Source organism: Strix aluco, chromosome 4 (genome assembly GCF_031877795.1).
Source record: "Strix aluco isolate bStrAlu1 chromosome 4, bStrAlu1.hap1, whole genome shotgun sequence".
Lineage (NCBI taxonomy): Eukaryota > Metazoa > Chordata > Aves > Strigiformes > Strigidae > Strix > Strix aluco.
In genome coordinates this window covers 24,669,633-24,682,399 of record NC_133934.1, presented here as the reverse complement: position 1 = coordinate 24,682,399, position 12,767 = coordinate 24,669,633, and the positions used below count along the sequence as shown (strand labels likewise).

General features: G+C 39.2%; 1 long non-coding RNA gene across 1 annotated transcript in view; it reads left to right on the top strand.

Annotated features, from left to right (window-relative positions):
• The window catches only part of LOC141922238 (uncharacterized), a 67,124-nt gene extending 55,218 nt beyond the window's left edge, over nt 1-11,906 (top strand). Inside the window, exon 4 of the long non-coding RNA XR_012622918.1 lies at nt 11,887-11,906. This is a non-coding gene — a long non-coding RNA (uncharacterized LOC141922238). The remainder of the gene's footprint in view (nt 1-11,886) is intronic.
• Nucleotides 11,907-12,767: the final 861 nt, after the last annotated feature.

Below are 12,767 nucleotides of genomic sequence, written 5' to 3'. Positions count from 1 at the left end.
TGTTTCCTAGCTTTCTTAAATATTATCTAGCTGAAGAAAAAGTAATGACTTGGAAATTGGTCTTAAATCTAGAGATGTGAGAGTAGTGTCTCTGCTATTATGGTAAGCATCAGAATAGCCAGACTGCAGAGAACTTTTATTCTACTGTACAACTACACATTTAATGGAAAACTGAGGTGACTGTCCCATCCTCCCTGTCTCCTCTTGACTTTTACCAGATAGTTTCTCTGCTGAAATTAGACCCCATCTTATGGATCCACAGAGATCAGAGTATTAATTTACATATTTTCATTTACTGAAGAAATTTCCCTTTTTTTCACTGAGATTAAAGGGTGAGGAGAGAGACGCTAGGGTAACAAAGCATGCTAGAGAAGTTGCTTTTATTACAGCCTGTGTTCTTGATGTGAGTCCCGCTTCCTTTAGGGCCATGTTGGCTTTTTTGTGGACACAATTAGCAGTATTAATGCCAGAAGACTATTTTTGTGTATTAATAAACACAAAATATTTTGAAGTTGTATTTTTTTATGTTCTTCCACAGAGCTTGTCATCCAGAGTATCTGGAACAAGGATCTAAACTGGGAGATCCTGGTATTTTTAAAAACTGATTTTAAAGAAATATTATCTCTGACTCACACGTCACTTTGTGCATGTTTTTAGATGCCTGACTTCACTTAACTTTCTAGTGCCTATCTGTCTCCATGTCCCTGTTTTTTGTAATGGATCACCAGTAAGTTGTATCCTTTCATCTTATTCTTTGCATTCTGTGGTCTCCCAAGTTCCCTTACAAAAAATGAGAGACAAAAAACAAAAGTTGGCCACTTCCTATTGTTTCTTTTCCATGTTTAAATCCTTTCTTTTCTTTTTTTACACAGATCTTCCCCATATGTAACTATCAGATGTAAAATTGGGTACCAGATAACAATATTGTTGGAATAGACAAAGGAATGAAGGTTTCGTAACTGTTTTAGAAGTTTAGATATCCCAGGTTCTCAGTCTTAGAATGGTAAATTTGACACAGTCCAGGACTCCCTTTTTGTTTTTGAAACTGTTGTCTTTGATTCCTTAGTACTCAGTTAAGCTTAAGTAGCAGCAGAGAGAAATCCTAGTCATTTGGACCAGCAAGAGGGCATCTTTAAAAGTTCATCTAAAGTATGAAGTCCTATATGTCCTATGACTCCCAAAGGAGAATGGCAGCATGAAAGTTTGAGCATATTACTCTGGATGTAAACTTGCTGCGTGATGAACCAGAATTAGTATGTTTTCCTAGAACTAGACACATTCCAGGTCTGGAAGCAGTAGTAATACAAAGAGTTTTCTTGCCGTTTTCTGAGGAATATTAGCTCTTTCACTTAGTCTAAACAATGGACTTGTGCAACAGTTACTTTATTACTAATTTAGTTCAACTAATTCCAATATAAATTCAATCAGTGTCAAGAACTAAGGTTATCTGACTTCAGAGTTGTTTGTTGGTTGTTTTTTTTTTTTGTTTTGTTTCATAAATCAAAGCAACACTGAGGATGGGGAACAGGGGGAAAAGGGAGACTTCACTCACCATGCATGAATCCACTCATGCTTAAGATAGAGGTTAGCCATCAACTACTACGTATTCTTGTCTCAGCTGGGTGATCTGCTGTCTGAGGTGATTCGATAGGTTTTCAAAGGAAGTTACAGAAGTCTCTGAACTCATTCTTCCTGCTGTGGATCATGTTATCTGTCTTTGGTCACTCAGATAATCTTCTGTTCAGAAAGAAAAGGACAAAAAATTAGTCATTTCTACCACCCAGATAATTTTCTGGATATTTCCCTTCTTACAGTGTGCTGTCAGTTGCTGGGATAAGGTCAAAACTGTTGCACACTCCTCAGGAGAAGGCTTCTAAACCTTGAAGGCAAACTTTGAGGGAGAGAAAAACAAATTTTAGACTGGAAATTACTTAAATATATTGAGGGGAGATAATTGTACTGTCTGTACTCCTTTGTCTGTTTGTGCAAAGTCCTCCTCCATAGTGCAATGATGCTTTATGGACTCCAGAGGGGAGGGTGGGAAGTGTGAGTAGGCGTGGAGCTCTGGACATTTCTGAGTGGCATTGGGGAGGGTAAAGAGATACAATACCTCTCTCCTCCTCAGCTGTAGTCCCAAGTAGGTGTTTCTTAGTGGTCAATATTATTACACCCAGTGCCTTTCACTAAAATACCCATCTCCGAACTTCTGAAGCTTCGTTACTCCTCAAGTCCTTCCAGCTGGGCAATCTACCTCTCCTAGCAGTTTTTCCTTCTAAACCTTTTTAACATTTTATGTTACAGAGAGCATGTGTAGGGCACAATGTCCCTCAGGATGGAAAATTAGATGTAGCATGGAAAAGAAAATAATTCTAAATTTCACCAGTATTTGAAAAATGTTCAGCTTCTAATGCTTAACAAAAAGGCAAGGGAAAACTTGAATAGTCTCTAATTCAGTTAAGCAAACATTAGCTCTTACTGTATAGGAAGTATTGTTGATTTTTTCAGATGTTGGAGTATGTGACTCAGCAACTTTTTCTAAGTGTAATTTTTTATTTGATTTTTTTTTTTTTTAAAAAAAAAGATACTGAGACTAAAAAGTTCATTTCACGGAAGTGTATTGACTTAGGTTAAATTCCTGGTAGACAATGCATACTTTTGACACAAATAATTGGAAGCAATGTTTTGTCATCCTTTTGAAATTTGCTCGTATAAGGGTGTGCTTTCACAAACACAAATGCTCTATTTTTAGTGTAGATAAACCATGAATGAATCCAGGCTCTCAAATCTAACATGTCTCTAAATCCCAGTATTTTCTTCTCTAAATCAGTGTGGAAGGTGTTGGAACCATTTGAATTTCCACTCAGTGTCAGACAAATCCCCCTCCCCCAAGAAAGTCTAGTCGTCTTCTCCTAGCACCTGAAAAAGCATTTTACAGAAGTGTTGGATAAATATGGAAGAGCTACTGTCTGTTCTACCTTTAACCATGTAATCGACAAACAAAATGAAGGTTAGTCTATAATACAAGAAAAAAAGTGCCCACATGTGTGAAAGGACTTTGATCTTTTAATGAAGATTTCCAGTGGTTAAAAAAAGTCTTTCCAAGTATATTTTCTGATTACTTAAGTCTTTTTTTACTTTAATTTGCAGCTACCACTTCCACATGTGTACATTTTAATGATTTGCTCTTCCAAATGATACTTGTCAAATTATCTTATTCCAGAAAAAGAATCCATGAGGTGTAGTCTTGCTCAATCAGCCTTGTTTCTCGAATTACTTCCTTATCTATGAAAATGCAGTTATCACTTTTGATTACTCTTAGATAATTAAATAATGATAAAAGTGCTTAATTTATTAAATTAAGTAGCTTTAGCTCATACTGCCTTTTGAAGTATGATCTTAACTGTCATCAACACTGCTTTTGCTTCAAATATTGAAAGCAAATGCCCCCCCCTTTTTTTTTTTTTATTTCTGTATTATGGACTAGATGCTAAAATGCTATAAAGCTGTTAGATTATTAAAGGAGATTTTTGCAATCAGCACACTTTCAGCTTTTTAAATCATATGTGTACTGACATAAATATACTTGGGTATTAAAACTGAATTTTTCAATAAAATCATTATAACTATCTTTTTGTTTCATTACATTATTGGGGAGATGTGAGCTGGGACTGTCCCCTTCATGAACTCTTTGCAAGCTCCCTGTCAGATAGGAGCACTGGAGTCTGAGGTCTCTGGCACTGAAGTAGGATGTTAATGGGTGCTCCTTACTAACTGCCCTGTCGCTTGACAAGTCCTTGCCTTTCTCACCCTGTTCGTAGCTTTTGCAGCTGAATACAAACTGAGAAATCAGAAGTTCTTTCTTTTTAGATAAATGATTGCTGATAAGCTTATTAGTTTTCATATGCCCACATAAATTTCTTAGTATGGTCTTATTTTAGAATATTAATGATTGCATTTTTTAATTCAAGTTATTAATTTTATTTGATTTGATGGAGTGAATTCAAACAAAACATTGAGTTTCTTTCTGGTTTAGGTTTTGGAAAAAGAAAAGAAGGGAAAGGGGATGAAATACATTTGTGGAAAACAAAGAATAAAATTGGGACTCCAGTAAGAAGAGAAAAGGTAATTAAAAAAAGGCTACAAAACGTAAGATAAAGGAAAGAGAAGCAATTAGATTGAACCCTCTCCAATATAGATTTTCTTCTCATTTATTTTAACAGAAATCTACTAGAACTCCAATGGATGTTCTTATTTACAAGTCATTTTGAATGGTGGTGTGAGTAGTGCAGATACTGTGCATCAGATCTGAGATGTGGATGGCCCTGGATGGGCTGCAGGAGAGAAAAGCTTAAAGCCTGAAGTCCTGTATCTTCTTTCTATGTGAATAAATCAGGTCCTTAGGGGGAGGAAAGGGAGTACTAACTACTGTTTTTATAAAAGAGAAATAAGAAGAGTACATGTTTTCTGTCTCATTCATTTTAAATTACTTCTGAGTAGTCTATTGAGGAATAGAAAACAATGACATTACTGAATGGCTGAATATTTATTAGTGTACATGATACGTGCTTATACAAATGTATTGCTGGAGATTAGAAGGTACGGTTGAAGTCTGTGAAAATACCATACTGTGAAACTAATATACTGATGATGAGGCCCGAAGGATCTCATCTAAGTTTGAATTTTGTTACAGAATTTCATCAAACTTGAGCTTATTAAAAACAAAACCACATTACCTGTTTGTTCTGTGAGCCCTTTATGGTGATTGTGTTCTTTGTGCTGGAAGTTCTCTCTTTTGTTACTGTCCAGTCTTTCAGAAATTACCCTGTGTGAACGCTTTTTATGAATTTGCTAGCATCTTTTTGACATTTCTATAGAATTTCTCATGCCTAGCCTACCTGACTTTTTCCCAGTTGCAGCAATTGCTGTGAGACTGTGATACAGTGACTTACTACATTCTTTTACTTGCACTCTGTTTTCATTGTGATATTTCTGAAAAATACTCTCTATTATGATAACCAATCAAACCAAAAAATTAGAGTCAAGGTTTATCAATCAAAACTGGACAAATGCTAAATATTCATTGTTTCATTAGTAGCGTAAAATTTTAATGAGAACAGCATTATAATGGGTGTAAGCGCAGTGAAAATGACTACAGATACCTAAGCAGTGTAGACATATCTGAGCTAGCTTTAAGTTTTCTATATCTGAACTATCCAAATGGTAAGCACTGATGTATCTGCCACAGCATGGAGCAACAAGGCCTGAATGTCATGTTTTGAGCGCAGAGGGCAACTGAGCACCACACAGCTGCTCACTCACCCCTTCCCCCTCAGGAATGGGAAGGAGAAAATAAAACAAAAGTCAGCAGGAATCGAGATAAGGACAGAGAGGGATGATTCATCCATTACAGTCATGGGCAAAAGACAGACTCATTAGGAGAACTAAAACAAGGATATCACTTTAATTCAAACACTAACAATGACAACACTTAACAGACAGAGTATTTCAGTGAGAAGCAACACCTTCCCCCACCCCTCCCTTCTTCCCTGGCTCAGTTTTGTTCCTAACCTTTCTACCTCTTCCCCTGCAGTGGTGCAGGGGGTCAGGGGATGGGGGTTACAGTCAGTCCCACTGCTCCTTCCTCCTCAGGGGGAGGATTCCTCGCATTCTTCCCCTGCTCTAGCATAGAGTGCCTCTCACAGGAGACAGTCCTCCACAAACATTCTCCAATGTGAGTCCCTCCCATGGGCTGCTATGTTTCCTGAGCTGCTCCAGCATGGGATGTCCCCATGTGTTGCAGTCCTCCCAGTGCTGAACTACAACAGTGGGGGCTGCTTCTTCCCACAGAGTCCCGGCCTTCTTTGGGGGCAGCTGCCTGCTCCAGTGTGGGGTCCTCCACAGGCTTCAGGTCAGCATCTCCCCACTGTGGACCTCCATGGTGGCAGGGGGGTGGCCCTGCCATCTCACCACAGGATACAGGGAGGGGTGTGTCTGCTCCGGTGCACCTCACTCCCTCCCTCCTCCTTTCTTCCACTGACCTCACATAGGTGTATTTCTCATAACTCCTCCTCATAACTCCCCCTTCCTCCTCCCAGGTCCCCTTCTTAAATACACTATTGCAGAGGCGCAGCCACCATCACTGATTGGCTCGGCCTTGGCCAGAGGCGGGGCCCACTTGGAGCCAGGGGAGCTTCAAGAAGCTTTTCACAGGGGGCCACTTCTGTAGCCCCTCCCCTGCTACCAAAACCCCACCACACATGAACCCAGCACACTAAATTATTATCAGTATACAATCTAAATGATATAAATCTAGTTCAGAAATTTCTGCTCTGTCCTACAGTCAAAGTAATATAGAGCCACTTTGCACCGGAGGCTATGGAATTTGATAAGGAAAAACGTGACTGAGTAATGACAGCTGTGCACAGGACAAGGAAATTAAAGTTGTATAGGTTGCTGTAGTTCTGATGTGTTTGGATTTTTTTGAGCACAAGTTTTTGCATTACATTTGCATTTAGTTAATATAAATGTGTGAAGAGTGTGTGTTAGCTACCAATTCTCCCAGCAGAAAGTGTTCCCCTGATATTAGCAATACAGAGAAGAGAGGTGTTCAACATGCTAGACAGATGTGGACATCTTTACACACATACTCAAGAAGTTAAGTGCTACTCTGCAGCAATGTGGATTGAATTTGGCTGTCAGATGATTTGTAAGTGAAAGTGTAACTCCAAATGATAACATAATTTTCAGTAGTTTTCTCTGAAATTGCCTTAGATTTGATTAAGTTACTGCCAGACAAAGTACATTTTCTATGCATTAATCATTAGAAATAAGCTTGTATTTTAAATTTATATCTAATAAGTAATACATACTGTGAATGATTGTTCTTTGTTTATGGATGACTGCTAGAGCAGCTTGAATTTTATAATAATTCATGAGAAATTAATAAGCAGTCATAATGAATAAACTTAGGGACAGTTTAATGACTATTCATCAGCAGTTCATGCACAACAAATCCAAATGTTTATCAAAGATGTTAATAAACATAGTGCACAAGCAGCTTTAATGAACTGATAAAGAACATTAATGAACATTCATTATGAATTTCCCTTTGCTGAGAATGACATCCTCAGAGGAGATCTAACATTTCAAATTATTTTTGTTTTAAAGAAAAGAAACATGGATGTTTCAAAAAATCCTAGTATTTAGGATGGGGTGAAAATAAAATACAGATTAATTTTTTTATTGAGACCAGGAATAAATTATGGAGTCTTAGAATATCTGCTCTTGTCATGAACCATGTGAGGGATCTTTGAATACCACTTTGCCAGAAATCTGCCAGATATTTATAGAGTCATCATCTCCTACTTTGTGGATTGTAGATTTCATGATTGTTTATTTTCCATAGACTACAGAGAAAATGAAATGTAGGGTTGCATTCTAAGAGCCATTTGAAGAAGTAAAAGGTTGAACATTAAGCAGAAGAAAAGTAAGAAAAAATTCTAGAGGTGTGAGAAAAAGGAGTAAAGGGAGTAATACTTAGAAACTCACAGAAAGGGAAATTATTTCTAGAGTTGCATCTGGATACCAAAGGATATCATCAAGTTCAGAATGGGACTGCACATTCACCGACAAGAGATTCATAAACAGAGTTTATTGAAGTGAATATGCAGGAATGTACATCTCAAATGATTGTGACTGCTTAGAGGATATGAAGGAAATGATAGAGGTTAGGCGGTTGTATTGTTTGTAAATGGAGTGTCTTGTTGCTGCTATCAGATACAGGATAAAGACCATTGATCTTGGACAGTTGAGCTTTCTTACGTTCTTAGATGATATTTTCAGTGAATAAAGAGGTTACTCTTTGGGAGGTTTGTGAAAGACGTTTAAGTTAGAACATGATAAGCATCAGGGACTTCATGTCTGAGAGACTATGATTATCATTGTTTTCACAGTCTATGTAATGCTGAATGGAGGATTTACATTGACAGGTATCTTTTAGAAAGTTGTACTATTTTATTTTAGATTTCAACTTGGTTTGGTAGTAGACCATTTGTAATCCCATTAACATTTAATTATAACCTAAATTTGGAAAAAAATTTTTGAACTTTCAATTTTGTATTTCTGTATTTTCAATATACAGTGACTATGAGCTTGGAGAGTTGTATATATTACATCTACTGAAACTTCTTTCAGTTCATACTTTTTGAATAAAATTATTAACTCCTCTCCCAATCACCATTTATGGAGGAGTTACTGGATAGTCACTGGCATTTTTGCTCTTCCACTTATTTATTCTGGAAGACATTACAGAATCATCTAGGTTGGAAAAGACCTTGAGGATCATCTAGTCCAGCCATTAACCTAACACTGACAGTCCCCAAATACACCATATCCCTAAGCGCTATGTCAACAAAACACCTCCAGGGATGGGGACTCCACCACTGCCCTGGGCAGCCCATTCCAACACCTAACAACCCGTTCTGTAAAGAAATGCTTCCTAATATCCAGTCTAAACCTTCCCTGGCGCAACTTGAGGCCATTACCTCTTGTCCTATTGCTTATTACTTGGTTAAAGAGGCTCATCCCCAGCTCTCTGCAACCTCCTTTCAGGTAGTTGTAGAGGGCGATGAGGTCTCCCCTCAGCCTCCTCTTCTCCAGAGTAAACAACCCCAGTTCCCTCAGCTGCTCCTCGTAAGACATGTGCTCCAGACCCTTCACCAGCTTCGTTGCCCTTCTTTGGACACGCTCGAGTAATTCATTGTCGTTTTTCTAGTGAGGGGCCCAAAACTGAACACAGTAATCGAGGTGCGGCCTCACCAGTGCCGAGTACAGGGGTAAGATCCCTTCCCTGTCCCTGCTGGCCACGCTATTTCTGATACAGGCCAGGATGCCATTGGCCTTCTTGGCCACCTGGGCACACTGCTGGCTCATGTTCAGCCGGCTGTCAATCAACAGCCCCAGGTCCCTCTCTGACTGGCAGCTCTCCAGCCACTCCTCCCCAAGCCTGTCGCGCTGCTGGGGGTTGTTGTGGCCAAAGTGCAGGACCTGGCATTTGGCCTTATTGAAACTCATACCGTTGGCCTTAGCCCATTGCTCCAGCCTGTCCAGATCTCTCTGCAGAGCCTCCCTACCCTCGAGCCAATCAACCCTCCCACCCATCTTGGTGTCGTCTGCAAACTTACTGAGGGTGCACTCGATCCCCTCGTCCAGATCATCAATAAAGATGTTGAACAGGAGTGGCCCCAAAACTGAGCCCTGGGGGACACCACTCATGACCGGCCGCCAACTGGATTTAACTCCATTCACCACAACTCTTTGGGCCCGGCCATCCAGCCAGTTTTTTACCCAGCAAAGCGTGTGCCCATCCAAGCCATGAGCAGCCAGTTTTGCCAGGAGAATGCTGTGGGAAACGGTGTCAAAGGCCTTACTAAATTCAAGGTAGACAACATCCACAGCCTTTCCCTCATCCAATAAGCAGGTCACCCTGTTGTAGAAGGAGGTCAGGTTTGTCAAGCAGGACCTGCCTTTCCTAAACCCATGCTGACTGGGCCTGATCATCTGGTTGTCCCACGTGTGTTGTATGATGGTACTCAGGATGAGCTGCTCCATCAGCTTCCTGGGCACCGAAGTCAAGCTCACAGGCCTGTAATTTCCCAGATTATCCTTCCGACCCTTCTTATACATGGGTGTCACTTTGGCCAATTTCCAATCAGTCGGGACCTTTCCGGTCAGCCAGGACTGCTGGTAAATGATGGAAAGCAGCTTGACAAGCACCCCAGCCAGCTCCTTCAGCATCCTTGGGTGTATCCCATCCGGTCCCATAGACTTGTGTATGTCTATGTGATGCAGTAGGTCACTGACTATCTCTTCCTGGCTTGCAGGGGGCTCGTTCTCCCAGTCTCTGTCTTCTGGATGAGGAGGCTGGATTCCCTCAATGCAACTAGTCTTGCTATTAAAGACTGCGGCAAAGAAGGCATTAAGCACCTCAGCCTTTTCCTCATCACTTGTTACCACGTTTCCTCCTGTGTCTAGCAGGGGATGGAGGCTCTCCCTGGTCTTTCTTTTGCTGTTGACATACTTATAGAAACATTTCTTGTTGTCCTTGATTGCTGAAGCCAGATTAATTTCTAGCTGGGCTTTAGACCTCCTGATTTCTGCCCTGCACAGCCTCACAGCATCTTTGTAATCACTGTGAGTCGACAGTTCTCAACTACACCATATCCTTAAGCGCTATGTCAACCCGACTCTCAAACACCTCCAGGGATGGGGACTCCACCACTTCCCTGGGAAGCCCATTCCAATGCCTAATACACAATTTCAGAAATGTCTCTTCAATAAGCCTGTGATGGTGGCAGAATGTCCACAAGAGCTATCAGAGATACAAGCCTATGCTGCTGCTGAATGGTAGGTGGGAAATAAAATTTATGAAGCAAGAACTGTGGAACAGCCTCAGGTTGTGAATACTGTTTTTCAGAATGGTATGAAGAAAATGCTTTTGTGTTTACTTCCATGCTGTATCTGCTGCTTTCCTCATTCAGAATCCTAATGCAGCAAAATAGATCAGAGCAGTTCTATAAGAAGACCTTTGAGAAAGACCTATGAGCACATTGACAACACTACTTGATATCTGAAGGAGGATCTCCTAAGCTGTTTTCTTCCCAGAAAATTTCTGTGCATTAAATTCTATCTTAAATGTTAGTGGAAAAAGTTGTATTTCTTCTCACCTATCACAGAAATGGAATGTTAAATAGAAGAACTTCAGTGCAGCAAATTAAAATCATAAGTTCAGGAAAACAGTTTAACACTTTCTTAGTTTATGATTTTGGTTATGAGTATATCTTAAAAAAATAAATCCTTGCAGTTAGGAGCTATATATTATTCCTCTTGATTATCATTTCACTGTTGAAAAATGACTATATACTTGTTATATTTTATTCAAATTACATTCATAATCCAAAATAAAAAGTCTGTAAAGTATTATTTAGCATGGTTCATTTTCATTGGAGATACAGTGAGAAGTAGACTAATCTCTGTTCACATTCATAAAATACAGCTATAGGTTCCACGTTATTTCTAGTAACTGACTAAAGTTGCACCAGCACAGTGATGAAGGCCCAGATGAAAGACTGTTTAACCACACACTGGTTCCTTTTCACAGCAAATTAAAATTATATGCACAGCATATTAATCACAATTTCATTGCAGAAACATTGGAGGTCAACTGAATAAAATCACATTTATCTGCAGGGTAACCAGAGGAACAAAACATTATTGCTTCAGCTGGGATATGCTTTTTTATCTCTAATTCATAGTTACTGGAATAAGATGAAAGCTGTACTAATCATTGCGCTGAATTTGCTTTGCATACAGAATAACTAAGCTGCTTCTGGTTTTACTACTACCAAGAACTCTATAGATATTCATATAACTCATTATGCTCAAAATCATGTTATGAGCAAAAATGGAACTTACATATATAAAGCCAAGAATTTATTATTAGTATAATTGAAATCTTAATGGTTTAATCAAGGAATCCTCATTAGTCCACATCTAATTATTACAAAAGATGAAAGAAAATTAGAATGGAAAAGTCTCAGTAAAGCAGTCCAGTTAAAGCTTTTACATATAGACATGCTAGTAACTACCCCTTGCTCATCCTGCTACTGCCTTTCTGGGTCCTAAGGTCAATGATTTCAGTCTGGTGTGTGCATGGATGTTGGTGGAGGGGAGTACAGTGTGTCATTAGCAGCAAGTCCTTTGCTGGGAGGAAAGTGATGTTGATGGCTTCTTTGTTATTCTAGGATCCACTTGTTATTTTTTATGTTTGCTAACTTATTCTTTGTTCTCTTTATTACCCCTAAAGCTTTTTTTTTTTTTTTTTTCCAGCTCCATTTCTTTAACTGACCACCAATGAGACCCCCATCCTTGGGGTCTCCAGTGTTTGTTGGCTCTCCATCTCCTATCATCCCATGCCTGTAGTCCTGCACACCATGGCCAGTGTTCCCACTTCTCAAGGCCTCCACCAGGCCTGTATTTTTGCTTACTCCATTATTATGTTGTAATCATAAATATCTCATTTTACATAATAGCTACTTGTTACTATCTGTATAAAAACTATGGTTGTACCATAAAAAGTTAACCAGAAATAGAAGTAGTTATAGTCACCTGGTCATTTGAAAAAAAAAAAAACAAAAAACAAGGCTTAGACAGAGCAAGCCTGACAAGTCTTAGTCCTGTCAAAAGTAGGTTCACTGAAGACAATATGGTTAATTTATCTAGCCAAGTGAACTAGTCTTGATTTTTCTTTTATTATTGCTTATTACTTTTGTACTCCATTCTTACACATCCTTGTACCTCTTTTGGATTAAATATGTACACAAACATGTTTTCTTTATACATGAGAACCTCTAAAGCATTACAACTATTTTAAAACTGGATTGCATGTGTGTTAGAAAAATCTAAGTAACGAGATATCCTGGTTCTTCCACCAGACCCTTAAATACTCTGTAACTATGATTTGCAGTGCAGTCATCAGATTCTGACTTGTCCACCTCTTGGTGAGATTTCATTTGTCCAGTAGAATTGCTACTATGGTCTTGCAGCAGAACTCTGGGAGGGTGGGTAGCAGTGAGGGAAGCCTCTGGTAGTGTAGTGGCACTCAATTAGGTATTTAATCCTGATTGTTATAGTTTGGTGAAGGAGGTTGCTAACATGAAGCTGAATGATACCCCTGAAAAAATTTTGTGCTTTTCAGAGGCCACAGAGGT